We start from the raw sequence: 23232 nt of genomic DNA, 5'->3' as shown, positions 1-23232 counted from the left end.
TGGCTTTACAAGCGCTACAAATGGCTACACAACTGTCGTCAGAATTTGGGTAAAAAAAATTCCACACATAAGAGGTGGATTTCTTTGGTCTTATGTCCAGGCATGACAATGGCCTTATTCGTATTACATGCAAGAACTGCTTCCACCGGTGCAGGACTTACACAAACAACCTCATCCTCATCAACATCCACATTAGCGCCCTCGTCGGCTACTCAAATATCCCCCTCATCCTGTTGCAATTTCAAAGTGGCATCCTCAATTTGTATATCACCGGTAACACTTGGGCTGTTCATGCGCACATCTGCAGAAATGCTGAAAGGGGCCCCTCTTTATGGGTACACTATCAGAATGGTCAGGATTACACATAACACTTGTGGATGGACTCTCCTCAGGGATTTCTGTCACTTCTGAATCTGAACATACATTTTCCTCTAATGCCTTACTGTTTTCTTCCAGCGCGGCTTTCACACGTAAAAGTATTTGAACACCACTTTTGGAGTCCGAATAACAACGTCTTGCTTGATCATGACTAACCTTACAAAAACATGCCACAGTGACAGTTGCAGATCTAGCACTCATAGAGAAAGACGAAGGCCCAATTCTTTCCTTGCAGCTGGGTGTGTAGAATGGCAGATTGGCAATTTTATTTTTTTCTGCAGTTAATTTTGCCTGGATTACAGGTCTTTTTTTTCTTGACCAAGGTAAAAGGTGTTTTTTTTTACATTTTTTTTTCCCTGACATAAAAGCAGTATGCACTTTAACATAGACTTTACCAGATGACGGAGAGTGTCTACTATCATCATGACTGGTGCCAGCAGCTGCTTGGTGCTCCTGCTCTTCTGTGTACAACTGTGAATCCATTTTGATAACAGCGTACACTTTGACTGCAAATTCAGAAGACCAAGGCTGCCAGTCCTAGTATTTGTATTTCAGCAATGACAATTTGCAATGGCGCAATGGAGCTTTCCTCTTTGTGTGTAACGTATATAACACTGTACAATTTGACTGCAGATTTACACCAAGCCTGCCAGTCCTAGTATTTGTATTTCAGCAATGACAATTAGCAATGGAGCTCTCCTCTTTGTGTGTAACGTATATAACACCGAAGAATTTGACTGCAGATTTACACCAAGCCTGCTAGCCCTAGTATTTGTATTTCAGCAAAGACAATTAGCAATGGAGCTCTCATTTTCAATTCCGAAAAAGCGCGAAAGTACCGAGTCGGCTCGGCTCGGTACTCGGAACTGCTAAGTTAGGGCGTATTCGGTTCTCGGGGAACCGAGCCTGAGCATCTCTAAATACAACATGTAACACTGCATTATAATCACTGTCTACTACACGTGAGTTACCGCTGCATTTGCAAAAAGAACTATACAAGACTGATTCATTCGCCGTTTCCAGCTTTTCTAGGAGTCTGTTTAAAGATATCCTTATCTCTCCAGCTCCTCTTTGAGGTATGTGTACGTAACAACTCAAACGCTCTAAATATCTGTATTTAGCTCTAAAACATGGAGATTAAAAGGATTCGTTACAAGACTATTTGAAGATGAACGTTATATATAGATCTAATTTGAATATATTAATATTTCAAGTGAACTGCGAGATATCAGATGTGGGACTTGACGTTTCTGAGATCCCGGAGCACTGTGAGATTTGCATATTTATTACACTTGCTATGCTGAGAACAACTGTGGGAAAGCGTGAACTGATATGATAAGTTCTCCTGAAGAAATATAAGTGAGATAACAGGAAGTTCCTTCTTTCAGTAACTGAATTCGGAGCACTTTGGTTGTTCATTTTAAGCTATTCTAATGTTTCTGCATATACATGTATCTATCTAATTTTATATATCTTACTGGATGTGTTTGTTAAAATGAGCTCTAGATAAGCCGGTAGCATCTATTTAGTTTGTAATTTTTCTGGTAAGAAAATTATATATAGTGTCTGATTCATCAAGTCATGTATTCTGAGCGCATCCCGCATTCGGTATTAAACGCACGTATTTAGGCTTTGCGCACTCTGAACTGATCAGGGCACGTATCTCTAGATACATGTGGTTTTGAAACCGAGGACAGGTCTGCTGTGCTCTAATACTCAATACACTGCAGGATACATTCCAATACCTATGTGGATTATAAATTTGCATAAGAGAGCACAAGAAAAAAATAAATACTGAATTAAAGTGACCTGTTTATAATAAAGGCGTTAATGATAAAACAGTAAAAAAAAGTGTTTTTTCCCCCACGAAATACATTTATTAGGATGTTATTAATGTCTACTGAACATAAAATACATTTTTACAGTTGCTCCTGATTGCAAACACATGTTATAGCATGCATACGAGACTGTTATCGCTAGTAATCAGGACTAGCCCTGTAGATATGGCAGAAAAACAAGTAACTATGAGATGCCCAGACCCTGATTTGGATGTGGCTGCGTGCTCTCGAGTTGGGCACACCCCTACTGTAAATTCACTACAGCAAAACACCCGTTCCCTGCCCTGTTCACTCCCAGAAATCGTAGGCCGAAGTAAGTATCCTTTAAATTTGATGACACAGCGGATATGGCCACGTTCACGGCCGTATCTTTCAGTTCTGGGCATACACGGAGTAATTTTGCATGTGATACGCTCAAAATTGGCAGATACGTGCGTTGATAAATTAGGCCCATACTTTCTGCACAATTTATATTGTTCTACAGAAATTAGCATAAAAAGTAATTTCAATCTTCCTCTAAATGATCTCAGCGCTGTCTATTTTCATTTAAAATATTTCTATTAATTATAGAGATTGGCACTTACCCTATTTAGACTAATCAGTTAATGGAAACAAATGTATGTATTTATACACTCCTTAGGTTAAACCTTGCGCCATTATATACCCTGTCCTCCTCATATCCTTGTCCACAAATAAACATGTTTGAAATGAAATCTTATACGCTTTATTCTATATGTGACTCTAAATAGAGAGAATCACATTTCTGGTTCTGGATTATACACATCAGTACTGTCTGGCAATTACTTTACAAATAATTTCAGTTTTGCCCTTGCTTAGGCTGTGTACACACTACAGGTTTTTCAGCCAATCACATGATAAACGACTGTTCAGCTCGATATTGTTATGGCCTACGACTATCTAGACGAGGTTTTATAACAGGTAGGGTAGAGATCTTCACCTATAGCAGCCGCCTTTCCCGTAGAGCTTTATGTGCTCACAGGTACTCAGATGCCCCCCAGGTCTTAGGCTTAGAGTAGTGAAAGCTCATCAAAGATGGCCGCAGCGCAGGTGGAATCGGAGGCACTGGCCTAGGCTGGAGCAGATGGTCAGAGGCAGGCCGAGGTCAGGGTCACAGGCAAATAGCGGAGTCCAGTATACACGCCAAATGGTCAGGGCAACAAGCGATGGTTCGGAGTCCAGGTCACAGGCAGAGGGTCATACACAGAAAAGCAATCCAGGGAATACACCAACACAGCACAGATCAGGTAAGCAAACAGAGTATCTGAACGCTATAACCGGCACGGAGGCAAAGCCCTCCCTGCCTTAAATACTGACAGCAATCAATGAGGAGGCAAGCTCCCTAGTCAGATAATGGGACCCAGCTATTAACTAATGATACTGTGCCTGCGCCCGGATAACAGCTTGCCGGGTCGCAGCGCTAATTTTTTTAGGTCACGCACCCGGCAGTGTTCTGCCTGCCGGGACGCGTACAGAGACTGCAGGAGCGTCCCGACCGTTGCCCTGGGAACGGCCGGGTAGCGGCGGAAGTGACGTTCTGGTCATCATGACGACGGCCGGGATGAGGGGCATTGAGGGGAAGCGAGCCGTGCCGGCTGGAGGTAAAGCCGCGGCTCATGACAGATATCCCATTAGTGTGTACGCTCCAACGATGCACGTTTATTGTTCCAAAGCATTGTATCTTTTCAATTGATTATTAAACCGGACTAAAAATATTTTGCAACGATGGAGCGATGTCGTTCCAGTCCTGCAGTGTCTCAGGACCGGCAGTGTCCATAGATCTCTATGCAGTGTGCAGAGTCAGGATCTTTTCAGCAGATGGTTATGACAGATGAAGAACACAGATCTGAAGGTAAATCTTGTAAAACGTGTATAGTGTGTGCACATGTATCGGCTGCTGATCAGGACTTTTTTATTTTTCCAGTCGTTGGTAAAATCGCTAACGATATCACATCGGGAAAAATGTTCTGTAGTGTGTACCCAGCCTTAGTTAAAGCCAATGTCAATCAGAAAACAGAGAACAAGTCCATTATTATCACACCACACTGACATTATCAAACATTAACTGCGTCATATACTCTACAGAATAGATAATTAAAAAGTTACTGATAAACTTTCCCCACCCATTTCAATATTACATCTGTCTTATGGACTTATTGTCTTACACAGGTGGTAAGAAAAGGTTATATGCTATAAGCGAGTCCAGTGAATGGCTCTTTATATACTGCACATAAGTGTCTCACCAGTGTAACAGTCAAACTTTTTATCAAACCCTTCAGCTCTTTCAAATTTTCCCAAATGTTACCCCCCCACACCTCCCAAAATAACAGTCACACAGAGGAATTACATTGGTGAGTAATATAGTAGAGTAGACACAAAATGTAAAATTGGCATATTTATAGTAGTGGTGAACGAACTTTTTTCAGATGTTCCATTGTCCTAGGACCCTTAATATTTGTATTTCATTGACCTGAGACCCTTAGCGTCTGTGTACCATTATCTTGAGACTCCTAGGGGTAAATGTATCAAGCTGCGAGTTTCCGGCGGGTTTGAAAAGTGGAGATGGTGCCTATAGCAACGAATCAGATTCTAGGGCCTGATTCATTAAGGATCTTAACTTGAGAAACTTCTTATTTCAGTCTCCTGGACAAAACCATGTTACAATGCAAGGGGTGCAAATTAGTATTCTGTTTTGCACATAAGTTAAATACTGACTGTTTTTTCATGTAGCACACAAATACTTGATAGCTTATTTGTACACTGAAATTTAAAGTTGATTTTTGTGTGCTACATGAAAAACATCCAGTATTTAACTTATGTGCAAAACAGAATACTAATTTGCATCCCTTGCATTGTAACATGGTTTTGTCCAGGAGACTGAAATAAGAAGTTTCTCAAGTTAAGATCCTTAATGAATCAGGCCCCTAGTTATCATTTATTTAGTACATTCTACAAAATGACAGCTAGAATCTGATTGGTTGCTGTACATTAACCCATAGTGTCTGTATATCATTATTTAGGACCTCTAATATTTGTGCTTCATTGTCCTGGGACTCTTAATGTCTGTATGCCACTGTCCTGGGACTCCTAGTATCTGTGTACCATTGTCTTGGGACCCCTAGTTGTCAGTGTACCATTGTCCTGGGACCCCTAGTGTCTGTGTGTCATTGTCCTGGCACCCTTAATGTCTGTGTGTCACTGTCCTGGGACCCCTAGTGTCTATGTGTCATTGTCCTGGGACCCCTAATGTCTGTGTGCCATTGTCCTGGGACCCCTAGTGTCTGTGTGCCATTGTCCTGGGACCCCTAATGACTGTGTGACATTGTCCTGGGACCCCTAGTGTCTGTGTGCCATTGTCCTGGGACCCCTAATGTCTGTGTGCCATTGTCCTGGGACCCCTAGTGTCTGTATGCCACTGTCCTGGGACTCCTAGTGTCTGTGTGCCATTGTCCTGGGACCACAAAAGAGGTGGACCCCAATTGAATACTTTCCATATCAGACAGTGCTCTGTAAAAACAGATTCTTGAACATCACGTGTGGTCTCGATCCACAGGTTGGTCATTTCTAATTTATGGTACAGTATGTCAGGGATTTATAGTTCAAAATAATTTTTGCGCGCAACTAATATAATCACTGGGCACAGCTAATAATCATTTCAGCAAACTGAAATCTGCTTTCTGAAATAAGGTATCATACATATGGTACAAATTGCTCTCATCAGGGGGGTAGTCTATGGTTCCCCTTCATTTAATTAATATGTCTGGACCTGTGATTGTGACTCCTGTAATCTAAATTACATGCACCTCATTTCTATCAACAGAAAAATGTCTTATTGTTTATTAATAACATACATTAATTTGATTCCCAATAAATTATTGTAAATATAGTTTAACTATGCAGTACATATGATGCCTCCTATATTCACCTACATTTGGATTAAGCAGATGTCTCTTACCTGTCTGCAGATCAGCTACGATGTGTTTCCTGTCTCTCTGGTTATAAATATATATATATATATATATATATATATATACATATATATATATTAGAGATGAGCGGGCTCGGATATCTGAAATCCGAGCCCACCCGAACATTGCCGATCCGAGTCGGATCCGAGACAGATCCGGGTATTGGCGCCAAATTCAAATCTGAAACTGAGGCTCTGACTCATAATCCCGTTGTCGGATCTCGCGATACTCGGATCCTATAAATTCCCCGCTAGTCGCCGCCATCTTCACTCGGGCATTGATCAGGGTAGAGGGAGGGTGTGTTAGGTGGTCCTCTGTCCTGGTAGATCTCGTGCTGTGCTGTTTAGTTCTGTGCTGTGCTGTTTAGTTCTGTGCTGTGCTGTGCTGTGCTGTGCTGTGCTGTGCTGTGCTGTGCTCTGCAGTATCAGTCCAGTGGTGCTGTGTGCTGTGCTCTGTCCTTCTGAGGTCAGTGGTGCTGCTGGGTCCAGTGCTGTGTCCTGTTCAGTCCAGTGGTGCTGTGTCCTGTGCTCTGTGCTTCTAAGGGCATAGTTATTTCCCCAATATTCCCCTGTGTTTAAAAAATTTAAAAAAAGTTATTTAAAAAAATACCAAAAACTAATTTAATTTTTTTTAATTACCACAAAATTTGCACAACCAATCCTGCAGTATAAGCCCATTGGTACTGCAATATTACCAAGTTCACACATTCAGCAGTAAAAGTCCAGTGGTACTGCAATATTACAAAGTTTACACATTCTGCAGTATCAGTCCAGTGGTGCTGTGTGCTGTGCTCTGTCCTTCTGAGGTCAGTGGTGCTGCTGGGTCCAGTGCTGTGTCCTGTTCAGTCCAGTGGTGCTGTGTCCTGTGCTCTGTGCTTCTAAGGGCATAGTTATTTCCCCAATATTCCCCTGTGTTTAAAAAATAAAAAAAAAGTTATTTAAAAAAATACCAAAAACTAATTTAATTTTTTTTAATTACCACAAAATTTGCACAACCAATCCTGCAGTATAAGCCCATTGGTACTGCAATATTACCAAGTTCACACATTCAGCAGTAAAAGTCCAGTGGTACTGCAATATTACAAAGTTTACACATTCTGCAGTATCAGTCCAGTGGTGCTGTGTGCTGTGCTCTGTCCTTCTGAGGTCAGTGGTGCTGCTGGGTCCTGTGCCGTGTCCTATTCAGTCCAGTGGTGCTGTGTCCTGTGCTCTGTGCTTCTAAGGGCATAGTTATTTCCCCCTTATTCCCAAGTTTTTAAAAAATAAAAAAAAAAATAAAAAAAAAATTACAATTAAAAATTAAAAAAAAAATATATATAATTATAACCAAATTTGCAAAACCAATCCAGCAGTATAAGTCCATTGGTACTGCAATATTACCAAGTTCACACATTCTGCAGTATCAGTCCAGTGGTGCTGTGTCCTGTGCTCTGTCCTGCTGAGTTCCGTAGTGCTGCTGGGTCCTGTGCCGTGTCCTGTTCAGTCCAGTGGTGCTGTGTCCTGTGCTCTGTGCTTCTAAGGGCATAGTTATTTCCCCATTATTCCCAAGTTTTTAAAAAATAAAAAAAAAGTAAAAAAAAAAAAAAAATTTAAAAAAAAAAAAATATATAATAATTATTATAACCAAATTTGCAAAACCAATACAGCAGTATAAGTCCATTGGTACTGCAATATTACCAAGTTCACACATTCTGCAGTATCTTGTGCTACATATAATGGAGACCAAAAATTTGGAGGATAAAGTAGGGAAAGATCAAGACCCACTTCCTCCTAATGCTGAAGCTGCTGCCACTAGTCATGACATAGACGATGAAATGGCATCAACGTCGTCTTCCAAGCCCGATGCCCAATCTCGTAGTACCGGGCATGTAAAATCCAAAAAGCCCAAGTTAAGAAAAAGTAGCAAAAAGAGAAACTTAAAATCATCTGAGGAGAAACGTAAAGTTGCCAATATGCCATTTACGACACGGAGTGGCAAGGAACGGCTTAGGCCCTGGCCCGTGTTCATGACTAGTGGTTCAGCTTCACCCACGGATCTTAGCCCTCCTCCTCCTCCCCCCCCTACAAAAAATTGAAGAGAGTTATGCTGTCAGCAACAAAACAGCAAACAACTCTGCCTTCTAAAGAGAAATTATCACAAATCCTCAAGACGAGTCCAAGGGTGTTGGTGGTTGTCAAGCCTGACCTTCCCATCACTGTACGGGAAGAGGTGGCTCGGGAGGAGCCTATTGATGATGTAGCTGGCGCTGTGGAGGAACTTGATGATGAGGATGGTGATGTGGTTATTGTAAATGAGGCACCAGGGGGGGAAACAGCTGATGTCCATGGGATGAAAAAGCCCATCGTCATGCCTGGTCAGAAGACCAAAAAATGCACCTCTTCGGTCTGGAGTTATTTTTATCCAAATCCAGACAACCAATGTATGGCCATATGTAGCTTATGTAAAGCTCAAATAAGCAGGGGTAAGGATCTTGCCCACCTAGGAACATCCTCCCTTATACGTCACCTGAATAACCTTCATAGTTCAGTGGTTAGTTCAGGAACTGGGGCTAGGACCCTCATCGGTACAGGGACACCTAAATCCCGTGGTCCAGTTGGATACACACCAGCAACACCCTCCTCGTCAACTTCCTCCACAATCTCCATCAGATTCAGTCCTGCAGCCCAAGTCAGCAGCCAGACTGAGTCCTCCTCAATACGGGATTCATCCGAGGAATCCTGCAGCGGTACGCCTACTACTGCCACTGCTGCTGTTGCTGCTGTTAGTCGGTCATCTTCCCAGAGGGGAATTCGTAAGACCGCTAAGTCTTTCACAAAACAATTGACCGTCCAACAGTCGTTTGCCATGACCACAAAATACGATAGTAGTCACCCTATTGCAAAGCGTATAACTGCGGCTGTAACTGCAATGTTGGTGTTAGACGTGCGCCCGGTGTCCGCCATCAGTGGAGTGGGATTTAGAGGGTTGATGGAGGTATTGTGTCCCCGGTACCAAATCCCCTCGAGATTCCACTTCACTAGGCAGGCGATACCAAAAATGTACAGAGAAGTACGATCAAGTGTCCTCAGTGCTCTAAAAAATGCGGTTGTACCCACTGTCCACTTAACCACGGACATGTGGACAAGTGGTTCTGGGCAAACAAAGGACTATATGACTGTGACAGCCCACTGGGTAGATGCATCCCCTTCCGCAGCAACAGCAACAGCTGCATCAGTAGCAGCAACTACAAAATGGCGGCTCGTGCAAAGGCAGGCAACATTGTGCATTACAGGCTTTAATAAGAGGCATAATGCTGACAACATATTAGAGAAAATGAGGGAAATTATCTCCCAGTGGCTTACCCCACTTAGACTCTCATGGGGATTTGTGGTGTCAGACAATGCCAGTAACATTGTGCGGGCATTAAATATGGGCAATTTCCAGCACGTCCCATGTTTTGCCCACACCATTAATTTGGTGGTGCAGCATTACCTCAAGAGTGACAGGGGTGTGCAGGAGATGCTTGCGGTGGCGCGCAAAATTGCTGGACACTTTCGGCATTCAGCCAGTGCCTACCGCAGACTAGAGGCACATCAAAAAAGCATGAACCTGCCCTGCCATCACCTCAAACAAGAGGTTGTGACGCGCTGGAACTCCACCATCTATATGCTGCAGAGGATGGAGGAGCAGCAAAAGGCCATTCAGGCCTACACAGCCACCTACGACATAGGCAAAGGAGTGGGGATGCGCCTCAGTCAAGCGCAGTGGAGACTGATTTCCGTGTTGTGCAAGGTTCTGCAGCCATTTGAACTTGCCACACGAGAAGTCAGTTCCGACACTGCCAGCTTGAGTCAGGTCATTCCCCTGATCAGGCTGTTGCAGAAGCAGCTGGAGAAAGTGAGGGAGGAGCTGGTAAGCCATTGCGATTACACCAAGCATGTAGCTCTTGTGGATGTAGCCCTTCGTACGCTTTGCCAGGATCCGAGGGTGGTCACTCTTTTAAAGTCAGAGGAATACATTCTGGCCACCGTGCTCGATCCTCGGTTTAAAGCGTATGTTGTGTCTCTGTTTCCGGCGGACACAAGTCTACAGCGGTGCAAAGACCTGCTGGTCAGGAGATTGTCCTCTGAAGAGGACCGTGACATGCCAACAGCTCCACCCTCATTTTCTTCCACATCTATGGCTGCGAGGAAAAAGCTCAGTTTTCCCAAAAGAGGCGCTGGCGGGGATGCTGATAACATCTGGTCCGGACTGAAGGACCTGCCAACCATTGCAGACATGTCTACTGTCGCTGCATTGGATGCTGTCACAATAGAAAAAATTGTGGATGATTACTTTGCTGACACCATCCAAGTAGACATGTCAGACAGTCCATATTGTTACTGGCAGGAAAAAAAGGCAGTTTGGAAGCCCCTGTACAAACTGGCTCTATTTTACCTGAGTTGTCCCCCCTCCAGTGTGTACTCGGAAAGAGTTTTTAGTGCAGCGGGGAACCTGGTCAGTGAGCGGCGAAGGAGGTTGCTTCCTCAGAACGTTGAAAAAATGATGTTTATAAAAATGAATAATCAATTCCTCAATGAAGTACAGCACTGCCCTCCAGACAGTACAGAGGGACCTGTGGTTGTGGAGTCCAGCGGGGACGAATTGATAATGTGTGATGAGGAGGAAGTACACACTGTAGGGGGAGAGGAATCAGAGGTTGAGGATGAGGACGACATCTTGCCTCAGTAGAGCCTGTTTAGTCTGTACAGGGAGAGATGAATAGCTTTTTTGGTGTGGGGGCCCAAACAAACCAATCATTTCAGCCAAAGTTGTTTGGTAGGCCCTGTCGCTGAAATGATTGGTTTGTTAAAGTGTGCATGTCCTATTTCAACAACATAAGGGTGGGTGTGAGGGCCCAAGGACAATTCCATCTTGGACCTTTTTTTTTTGCATTATATGACCAATCAACAGTCGTTTGCCATGTTCAAAAAGTAAAACCAAATTTAAAAAAATACAAGAAATTAAACCAAAAGTAAAATGCCGTGTCATAATTTAAAACAAGAGGTATTGACGTGCTCTAAAACTACTGTATTGTTGTTTATATTTTATAAACACTACACTTGAAAGCTTGAGTCTTTCAATAAAAAAGTAACTGTCCATTGCACGAATATTTGCAACAGGGACAATTTTAGGGTTAAGAAAGTCAACTAATAACACTTCGACGCTGTCTGTCTTTATAAACACTACACTTGGAAGTTGGAGGAGGTATTGTGGCCCCGGCACCAAATTTACTACCGGGGCCACTCCACTGTGCAGTCCATATTTAGGTGTATCAGATATTAAACAACGGTGACAGTTGATGCCCAATTTTTTAATTATATTGTGGCCTCGGTACCAAATTGTGTACCGGGGCCACCACACTACGCAGTCAAGATAGATAGATGCGTATCATAGATAAAGTACATTCAGTGGTGTGGGGCAAATTGAAAAATATTCAAAATGCACTGACATTATCAAAAACAAGAGGTTGTCACACGCTAAAACTCCAACATGTATATGATGGAGAGGATGGAGGAGCAGCCGTATGTGTAGTGTAATGCAGACCTGTTGAAGGTTTTTTATATATTTTATTGTGGTGCCCAGTGCCCACTCCTCTACGCAGTCCAGGTACATTTATTGGTGCGATTCATAAAAGTTCAGGGTTTTTAAGATATTGTGGTGACCCACTCCTCTACGCAGTCCAGGTACATTTATTGGTGCGAATCATAAAAGTTCAGGGTTTTTAATATATTGTGGTGACCCACTCCTCTACGCAGTCCAGGTACATTTATTGGTGCGATTCATAAAAGTTCAGGGTTTTTAATATATATTGTGGTGACCCACTCCTCTACGCAGTCCAGGTACATTTATTGGTGCGATTCATAAAAGTTCTGGGTTTTTAAGATATTGTGGTGACCCACTCCTCTACGCAGTCCAGGTACATTTATTGGTGCGAATCATAAAAGTTCAGGGTTTTTAATATATATTGTGGTGACCCACTCCTCTACGCAGTCCAGGTACATTTATTGGTGCGATTCATAAAAGTTCAGGGTTTTTAAGATATTGTGGTGACCCACTCCTCTACGCAGTCCAGGTACATTTATTGGTGCGAATCATAAAAGTTCAGGGTTTTTAATATATATTGTGGTGACCCACTCCTCTACGCAGTCCAGGTACATTTATTGGTGCGATTCATAAAAGTTCTGGGTTTTTAAGATATTGTGGTGACCCACTCCTCTACGCAGTCCAGGTACATTTATTGGTGCGAATCATAAAAGTTCAGGGTTTTTAATATATATTGTGGTGACCCACTCCTCTACGCAGTCCAGGTACAATTATTGGTGCGAATCATAAAAGTTCAGGGTTTTTAATATATATTGTGGTGACCCACTCCTCTACGCAGTCCAGGTACATTTATTGGTGCGATTCATAAAAGTTCAGGGTTTTTAAGATATTGTGGTGACCCACTCCTCTACGCAGTCCAGGTACATTTATTGGTGCGATTCATAAAAGTTCAGGGTTTTTAATATATATTGTGGTGACCCACTCCTCTACGCAGTCCAGGTACATTTATTGGTGCGATTCATAAAAGTTCAGCATTTTTAATATATATTGTGGTGACCCACTCCTCTACGCAGTCCAGAAAGATACCTTGTTGCAACGTTTTGGACTAATAACTATATTGTGAGGTGTTCAGAATACACTGTAAATTAGTGGAAATGCTTGTTATTGAATGTTATTGAGGTTAATAATAGCCTAGGAGTGAAAATAAGCCCAAAAACTTGATTTTTAAACTTTTTATGTTTTTTTGCAAAAAAATCCGAATCCAAAACCTTAAATCCGAACCGAGACCTTTCGTCAAGTGTTTTGCGAGACAAATCCGAACCTCAAAAATAACGAAAATCCGGATCCAAAACACAAAACACGAGACCTCAAAAGTCGCCGGTGCACATCCCTATATATATATATATATATATATATATATATATATATATACCGCGGAACCTCTTCATTCATCTCTCACCAAGAAAGAGTTTTATAGATGCAGTATCCACATATATATAGCTCACCAGTCTCTTTCAGTTTCGTTTATCCCTTCACATTGTTAAAAAATTTACTAACTCCTAACATACAACCATATATCAGTCTCAGACGCTGTTGTGTATTTATCTTATTTCCTCGTCCTTTGTTACACTTCATTCACTGCACAGTAGCGCTGCCTGGGATTTGGTACTAGCACTTGAGAAATTGCACCACTGCCATGTATGAAGGAACATTGCACATATACAGATGACTTCCAATATTTATGACCTGCTCTTCTCTTTAAAGTCTGCAATTGCTTCTGGTTGAAATAACGACTCGCCAAACTTTTTTGGTTTTTTTAAAAAAAAAAAAAGAGATGAAGGTCATTGATGATGATGATCTCAGGGTAGTAGAAATCTGGCTAGTGCTATTTACCGATTAGGACTCTGTAAGAGGGGTATGGTAGTGTTAGATCTAAAATTCTGATCCAAGTTTGCCTGTGGTGTCAAGTACATCTGGAAGCGCTTCAATCAGCTGGAGAGAATTGACACAGACCAAGTTCTGTATACAAGGAATATTCTCTGTTTATTGATACAAAGATACAAGTTTTTGTAGTCTACTGAATATATGAATCTTACGTCATAGGCATACAATAGTCTATGGGATGCGCAGCTGATTAACTTTTTCATGTATTCTTGAGGTGTTTAACTTTCTCCCCCTTCTGAGGACAGATGAGTCTATTGTTCTTATCTCAAGGGGAGCTGGAGGTTAATCTCTTGTCCTAGCACAATATAGATTCTCTTTTCAAGCACTAAAGCAGCTGCAGCTTATTGCTTTTATGCAGGTGAGTGCTGCTGGTATAACTGGGTCTAATTGTGCAGAATAGCATGCAAGTGACCTTAGCTTGCGACCATGTATTTGTGTCACAAAATAGCGGCAAAGTCTTGTCATAATCTGGCAAAGCCAGTGCTGGTGCTGAAGTTACTTCAGCTTAAAATTGGTTAAACATTTGGTTCTGCTCAGAGGAGAGTGTAAATGGCTTGCTATCATCCATCATCATCATCATAATTTTTTTTATATAGAACCACTAATTCCACAGCGCTGTACAGAGAACTCATTCACATCAGTCCCTGCCCCATTGGAGCTTACAGTCTAAATTCCCTAATATAGACACACACACAGACATAGAGTGAGAGACTAGGGTCAATTTCGATAGCAGCCAATTAACCTACCGGTATGTGTTTTGGAGTGTGGGAGGAAACCGGAGAACCCGGAAGAAACCCACGCAAACACAGGGAGAACATACAAACTCCACACAGATAAAGCCATGGTCGGGAATCAAACTCATGACCCAAGTGCTGCAAAGCAGAAGTGCTAACCACTAGGCCACTGTGCTGTCCAGAAGTGCTAATGCAGGAGCACAGATAATAGCTCTTAAATCTTAAATCTTTTTCATTTATGTACAAACATTGAATTCCCAACAATGCATTACCATACCCACAATACAAAAAAGTATTTACAGTATATGACAATTATAGTACAGTAAATAAGGGCAGTGAATGTCTTTACAACACTGATTGACTCAAAATTGTTATGAGGATAAAAATAAAAAGGCTTTTGTTATCTACAATAATTTAAGCGCTATGGAATATGCTGGCGCTATATAAATAAATAATGATGATGATAATTTGACATTACATTGCATTACTTTCTTACAAACCATCTAATATAAAATTTGTTTTAAAAAAAGCAAAAACAAACCAAAAAACTATTTCATATTTAACTATGTTAGTCTATTTCTCCTTCTCTCTTTAAAAACACAGTAATCATTACTCAACAGAGTCTATGTTACTTAAATCCTTCATTAGTTTTCACTTATGTATGTTTTGGCTGTGGCCCAAAACATATTGCAAACTTCTATTCATTGGAAGTTGGATAAATTAAATCTGGATTGAAAGGGTCTTTGTAGCTGGAGACCTTCTGTGATGAAAAAACAAAAAAACTTTTGCATAGAGATTAACATTTATTCACTAGGAATTACAGTAACTGTAATTGCATGTCAGTACACCGTTATCAGGTACCCAGTAAACATTTTTGTGCAGTGAACAGCTGCTAATAAGTCACTTGTTTAAATGTTTCTCTGTGTAGCATAAGTGTGACGCTATGCATTTCATGTCATGAAAAAAATATTTCCTCAAAGGGGCAGTCCCCAATATCACAAACAGGGAATGTCAAAGGGAAGTGACCTGGGCAAGTGTTCAAAGCCACTCCTTTCTCATCATCACCTAGTACAGCCTCCTTGAATGACTCCATTGAAATCCAGGAAGAAACAATCATTCATCACCAACAGCCCCCGGAAACTTTCTAAGCATTCAGCCATTTTAAAAGCAACACTGCTCCTCTCATAAATCAGAGTACTCTCGTTAGACACCACACATTGTGTCTGCAAATCACTCAACATTTTCTCAACAAAATCTGCCTTCACCAAATATTCACACATATTTCCAGATTTTGTGATTTCCATGTTGAAAGTACAAAGATATTCACTTAATCAAGTCTCGCTCACAGACGACATTTTATCTCGTAACATTTCTTTATGAGCATAACAAACCCTCCTGATTTCTGAGAACATTCATCAGCGCCATTTTCATTCATTAAAGAGAAAGCTATTTTTCACAACTTCAGAAACAAAATTATTTTGTTCAAATACAGAAACGGCTTGTTGGACCCCAGCCAGCTTTCTTCTGACACTAATAATGTACATTATTTACAGTCTTGTCCGTCCACTGAATCGTGCAGTGACGGACCAAATATTTCAACACTTGTTTTGCATCTCTTCAAAAGTTTACTATTAAGCAATGCAGGCATTACATTTACAAATGTACAACTTTTTCAACCTTGAAGCATGTCTCTTGTAAAAACGGACAAGACAGATAAACATTGATCTTCTTCACACGCAGTAAGACGGAGATAAATCTCACATACAGAGAAAAAAAAATGAACTGTTATCTTCCAGCACACTGCTGTGGAACTACAAGTCCCAGCATTAAATTAAATACAAGTTAGCTTCAACATGTTATCACCAAATTATTGAAGCATACTTGAAGAACCTTTTTATCAATGTTACATACATTGCCAGATAACAAAATACAGAGTGCTTCTTATCTCAACACACTGAAATCTTTTACACAGAATAAGGGGGGGGGGCCACATTTCACTCTTGCAGCTGCGCAGCATCAAACACACATTTTATAATGTACAACCTACTTGAAGCATTATTTTAGTCATTATATCATTTGGATCAGTTTTTGAACAGTTGATTCATCATTCAGCTTCTGATGCATTTAGCATATCCACATATATTGCGACTTTCCAGATATCTTAACTTTTCTGTGCCACCTCAAACAATCTCTTGGGGTTTGATCTCAATAACCCTTTGTTATTGTCATATTACCACTTGCAACACCCCTGTTTCTCCATCCACATATATCAATTCATTCTTTGGCTATCCCCGCTTTATTGAAAAATTCCCTGCAGACCTTCTACTCCCCCATTTCCTAAAATCTTTGTGCATCATATCTATGAGGGAGCTGCTGTCATCTATCTGTTTACTATCTATATTTCCCATATTGACAGTATTCTGTTGAGTCCAAGTCGAGACTCTTATCTAGTTTCTGTGGGCTGTCCTTGCAGTGGACGTCCCGTTCTGTGGACTCCTTGTACTGAATGTCCGTGCAAAATAGCTTCTTTGACAGTATCTGGGAGGAAGGTCTTTGGAATTCTTTTAAACTTTGGGCAGATTACAGAATCTCCCTTCTTTGATATATCTCTGGGGATGGTGTCTAAAAAGTTCACTTAATGTTCAGAACAGTAACTCTCTTATTCCCTCTATTCCATTATGTGCTTCTTTAATCAACGTCTTATGTGACTTTAAGCCTTTATACATCATACAATAGGGACAAACACATGCACTCAAAATTCACTAATCTTTCAAAAATCTAATCAACAATACAATTACAGTAAACAAATTGGGTTAGTACTGTATTATAGTAATCAGATGAGACTCACAAATTCGCGTGTCAGGTGCCTCAGACATACATGAGGTGACTCAGAATAGGAAGACCAACGAGTAGAATACTGACCGCGAATGTTGGGGTTCAATGTCCTGGGAAACCTCTGTTGTCTGTCTTGTAGCCTGCTGGACAGCGAATCTTGGTGGGACCTCCAAGTTGTTAGATCTAAAATTCTGATCCAAGTTTGCCTGTGGTGTCAAGTATATCTGGAAGCTCTTCAATCAGCTTGAGAGAATTGACACAGACCAAGCTCTGTATACAAGAAATATTCTCTGTTTATTGATACAAAGATACAAGTTTTTATAGTCTACTGAATATATGAATCCTACGTCATAAGCATACAATAGTCTATGGGATACGCAGCTGATTAACTTTCTCATGTATTCTTGAGGTGTTTAACTTTCTCCCCCTACTGAGGACAGATGAGTCTATTGTTCTTATCTCAAGGTGGCTGGAGGTTAATCTCCTGTATGCCATGTCCAACGTCATGGGCACAGCTCCCACACTACGAGCTGAAAATGAAACTACCTATTGTTCACATATCTTGATACATTCAGTTATCTATGTCAGCTTAACCTCAAGGCCGTGGGCTTACATCTTGTAAAGCTGCATATCAGCAGAAAAATTAACAATCTCTTTTAGCAAATAATATTTCTATGCAAGTTACAAAAAAATGGCTGAACAAAGACTTTATGAGGCCTTAACACAAAAAAATCATATTTAACAGTAGCAGACAGGATAGCCCTTCTTATAAACTTCCTCTGACCCTGTTCTTTTCCCCCCAGCTCTCACCTAGTTCCTGCACCCTAACATTGAAATAAACCGTGGATTTTGGCTTGATAAATTGCCTTGGAGAGTCATTTTTACTAGTACAAGGAGCACCACGCATCACTGTCCCAAGAGATGAGGGAAATAACATCACATTTCTGTGAGAAACAAGATTTGTGGCTGGTGATTGTACTTAGGAATGAAAATCTGTCAATACAACCTTCCATTGTTTCTTACAGTTATATACAGGCTCATGGTAGGTCTCAGTTGGTGATTATTAGAGCTGATCGATCACATACCCTGGGGTTGAAGAGGTTTTCCAAGTATTTACTGGTGGAGACTTCATTTTACCATCGTCTGGAGGCTGGACCTTCAACATCCTAACTGCCCATCAGCGATAACTGCTAAGTACCTTTAATTTTTAAGGCTATAGTCTTCCTCCTATGGAGTTTTTTTTGCTTGCTTGAGTGATTTGCACACGAAGCTGTGCTTATTTGAATTTCGATATATATGTAGGTCATCTCACTAATCAGCGGACTTTATCATCTGCGGTTTGAAGGAAATTGCTTGTTACCATCAATAAATTCTGGTGTACGCACATTCCAGCCTGTGTGTTATGTTATGACAATCATTTTGCGCACGTAGCTGTGCTTATTCAAGTATCTCAACCTCAATGTGAACTACCTTACCAATTAATTATTTCACCTTCTGAGAATCCACTTCAGGAGCGATTTCTCTATGTGCTCTGCTCATTAAGAGAGCTTGATTGTGACATTGTCAGTTTCAAACATATTGCTGTCCAATAATTTTATTTATTGAGTTTATTTGTTTATTTATATATGATTTTATGTGGTTATATAATAAATTCAATTATTTATATTTTTAACTATTGGCTTTCAGTTTTTGCTCTCTCAATATCTTTTTTCTTGTAGTTATATGGAAATGCCTTCTACACTGTTGTTGTAAATTTACATTCTCCCTTTCACTGAATTTCACTGCATTTATAGTTATAACACTAGCTCCAGGTGACAGCTGTCAGAAAACAATTAACAATGACAGGGTCTGTGTGATCTAGTATCCTAGGGTGGGCGACATGTTAACTGTCTAGCTAAATGGTAATATTGCAAGAAGATCTGAGATTATTACTTTGGAGTGCTGATTGCAAGAGGCTGCTGGAGGGTATATGCTACCATTTACTCTATATCTTGTGAACTTCTTGTGAATGTCTTATGGTGTTGTTCTGTCATAATAAAACCTTATTTTTATATATATTCTGGTCTACCCAAGTCAGTTGAATCCCACTGAGGGTAACCACCATCCTAGCTAGTGGCAGCGGCGGGATCAGTCGGCCTGATGTCGCAAGAACCCGGGAAGGCTGCTAAGCCCTTCCTGCCTAAAATACTAAAAGTGACCAATCAGTAGCCAAGCTCCAGCAACATACAACATACTAATGAGCCCCAGATGCTGCCTAATGGAAAATTTCCTAATGCGCATGTGCCCAGCTGCCATAGTTGCCAGGATACGGCATTAATTAACTAAGCATCCCAGCCATTGCCATATGGTGATGGCCGGGATGAGGAGAGTGGAAGTGACGTCCTGGCTGTTGTCATGGCAGCCAAGAGGTAGCCCTGGGACAAAGGAAGCAAACCATTGCGGCTCGTGATAGAGTCACTGCTGCTCGTGACAGAGCCGCTGATAGTACCCCCCCTCCCCTTGAAAATGGTTTATGGATTCTAAACATTCTGGTTTCCTGTGGAATTGTTTGAATAACACCCTGATGAGTTAGCATGTAGGTGCCTCCGCAGGACCGAGGAGAGTTCTTCCGGACCATAGTCCTTTCAATGTACAAAAAAATGAATTTACTCTTGGACTCTCTTGGAGTCAAGAATATTCTCCAAGATAAACTCCTTATAAATATCTATTATGCTGCAAGGCGAGGTATCTGTGGTTGATGGAATTTAAACTTGCTTGAGGAGATAGCTGTCTTCAGGAGCGTGCAATTGTATGTATTAGGGATTCTTAAAGGACAAGGAAGCCTTAGCCTGAAGGCGATGGGATTGACCTTCTTTAAAGGAACAAGTTTTGCGGTGACAATCCGAAAAGAATTTTGACTGGAAAGAGCACTAGAGCAAAGCAGAGTGGACCCTTTTCTAGATGAATTTAAGACGAGAGGCAGTAGAGCGAATTCCAGGAAGACCAGAAGGAATAATGGAGAAGAGAGAGTTAGCCCTGGGATGGAAACTGACGTTGCAGAAGAATGGAGACATTCGGATAGAAGAATGACAAGAATTGTGGTAAGCAACCTCAGCCTACGGGAGTAAAGATGACCAATTATTGTGAAATTTGGAGACATACAAGCGGAGAAATTATTCCAGGGACTGGATTAGCATTTCCGTCTGCCCGTTAGACTGTGGGTGGTATGCAGATGATAACCTAATCTTCATCTCCAAAAGACTGCTGAAAGATCTCCAAATCTGAGCAACAAATTGTGAGCCACGGTCAGAGATAATATCTTCAGGATGGCCATGGAGATGAAAAATATGTTGAAAGAACAATGAAGTAAGAGTTTAGGCATTAGGCAACTTAGTTAAAGGAACAAAGTAGGCTATCTTACTGAAGCGATCCACAAACACCCAAATGGTGTTGTGGCCGGATGACCACGGCAGGTCTACAATGAAGGTCATTGAGAGATGTGTCCAAAGCTTAACTGGAGTAGGCAACTAAAGCAGTTCCTGGAGGACTAGTCTCTGGCACATTCATCACAAGAAAGCTTACATACTCCTTGACATCGGAGCACAGAGTGGGCCACCAGACCTAGTGTGAGAGGATCTTGAGTCCGGCAAGTTTGTTTTCATGGAATTCAGAGAGTACTGCTTACCTAAGATGAACAGGAACAAACAATCTGTCCATAGAGGTTTCTCGAGGAGCAGTTCTTTGAAATTGGTAGAGAGTAATCCCCAGATCTTGAGTCAATTCAACATGAATTGTGGAGGAAGACATAATGGGCAGAGGATCAGCAGGTGGAGAGTGGCAGGAAATAAAGCTTTGGGAGAGTGCATCTGCTTTAATATTCTTGGAACCGGGTATGTAGGTAATGATAAACATAAATTGGGTAAATATGTAAATAAATGTAAATACAATAAAAAATAAAATAAATTAAATATATTAAAATAAATAAACATGTAAATAAATATGGTAATTTAATTTCAGACTGAAGTACTTGTTCTATGGAACAAACCAGGACTTATTAGTAGTATTTTCATTTACAATTGCTTCCCTTTCATTGTTTCGGCAGCGGCTGTATTTAGGATAACCATCTACAATGGCCAATGTTTCTTCTTGAAAATCTTTTGGAAATTTTTTGGGACATTTCCCATCAGTCATACAGAGGGAATTCAAGTTATATTCCCCACACGGTCCATGAATAATGTGTTTTGTCACAATTGCCTATAATCTTGGGCTAGTTTCAATCTCGGGAATTTCTGCCTAAAATGACTTTGTCAATCACATCTGGATTCTTTGGTTGATCATCTGCTTTCCCAGTTAGCAGCATGTGAGTATGAGGAAGGCCTTGTCTCTGCGTGTACTATTGCAGTTGGTGTTTCAAGCACATGTTTCCTGGATATATCAGCCTTAAGCTCATCTAATTTTAATTTTAAAAAAACCATGCTACTAAATTCGGCAAAATCATGCTGGTTGGCTTTGTTCTAAGTTATCCGTTATTTCGGGCCATTTCGGATTACAATGACCATTGTATCTTGGTCATTTTGTGCCGTATTTCTTGGACTACCTTGGAATAAAGAAGGAAGGATGACAGCTTTTCCGGGGAGCAAACCTCGTGCTGCTGCTTCACTATGCCGGTGATCCATAAGGCCGGGATATTTTTCCATTCTCAATTGTTTTTGATTTTGTCATATATAATTAAGCCGATTGGTTTCTTCAGTTTTCACATAAGCATCAACTAAATATTGTTGAGTCAGCTTACCGGCAGATAGAAAAGTATTAAACTGGTTACCGATTGATATTCTATAAACATAATATTGCCAAATGTTACTCATGTTCATGGATTTTCAGAAGTGTTGCATAAAGCAGTTGCTTTCTTTTGAGGAGGAAAATTAATTCCCCAACTTTGATCTCCGAAAGAAAACAAGAAAACAATAGAGGATATACCAATAGTTCTTAGTTCACATCTACTGTAAAATGTTAATCCTCTCGGATATTCTGTTATTTTGTTAATTGTCATTTGGAAAACAATGTATCAGCAAGTCCCTCTGAAGAGGTGGTTCGCCGTCAGTGTTTTTGATAATGGCAGCTACCTCAATACACCTTTGAGCATTGTATGGCCTCATGTCGGATTTGCGGTCTTGAACAATTGACATGCTCACCTTGTTGGTTCAGCACCATGGAGTGCTGCATCATTAATGCTTTCTTGTTCAACCTCATAAAGCATTTTGCATGACTCAGCATATGGATTAAATTGAGACCTGAAAGTACTTAATTCTTGCTGCAGATCGGGATTGCACTTCGCATTTGATGTAATCCTCATTCATTAATTTGCAGCCCATTTCTGATCTAATATAAACATTTGCGCAAGCTTTTGCTGGTCTTCATTTGCTGGATGCAAAGTTTGTTAATTTGGAAACAATAGGTACCTTAGCCAGGTGGCAGGGCAATATTAGCACGCATAGATGCAAATGCCAAAGCACTATTATTCGATCTTATATTGTCAAAGAATTTTTTTCAATTAAGTGATCAATAACAGGGGCAGACCTTATTGCATCCAATTTGACTGTATTGACCCTTGTGGCAGCATTGATTGAATAGTTTGTCAGATGGCTGCTGAGCCGCAAAATGCTTAGAGTGGCAAAATTCACTAATACTGTTCATGGGATCACAATTATGACCATTAATATTTGTTTCATCAAAGTTACCGACATCAAGAATGGTGCGTGGCATCTTGTTTGCTGAATTTGTAGGCGTTGATGTGATATTACCTCTGTCCTGTTCACTCTTTGATTGTCTTATCTCTGACGGGATATTTGCTGAGGAGTCATATTTGCATGGAGATGACGATCATGTTCTCTTTTGTCATCCATCATAGTTTGTTATCAGACTTTATCCCGCTCCGCCCTTCATCTTTTAGCTGCTTCTTGTTGTACGGTTACT

At 40.9% G+C, this 23232-nt stretch overlaps 1 protein-coding gene across 2 annotated transcripts in view; it reads right to left on the bottom strand.

Annotated features, from left to right (window-relative positions):
* The window catches only part of LOC142140013 (ecto-ADP-ribosyltransferase 5-like), a 36930-nt gene extending 19263 nt beyond the window's left edge, over positions 1-17667 (bottom strand). The window contains exon 1 of one of the 2 annotated variants that reach the window (XM_075197873.1): positions 17368-17667. The gene's annotated coding sequence lies outside the window, so the exon portion shown is untranslated. Of the gene's footprint in view, positions 1-6189; positions 6258-17367 lie in introns of those variants that run through there. The other variant, XM_075197872.1, reaches the window with a different exon arrangement.
* Positions 17668-23232: the final 5565 nt, after the last annotated feature.

The sequence above is a fragment of the Mixophyes fleayi genome, chromosome 2 (assembly GCF_038048845.1).
Source record: "Mixophyes fleayi isolate aMixFle1 chromosome 2, aMixFle1.hap1, whole genome shotgun sequence".
Classification (NCBI taxonomy): Eukaryota; Metazoa; Chordata; class Amphibia; order Anura; family Limnodynastidae; genus Mixophyes; species Mixophyes fleayi.
The sequence above is the reverse complement of the archived record's forward strand: the minus strand, read 5'-3'. Positions and strand labels throughout refer to the sequence as shown.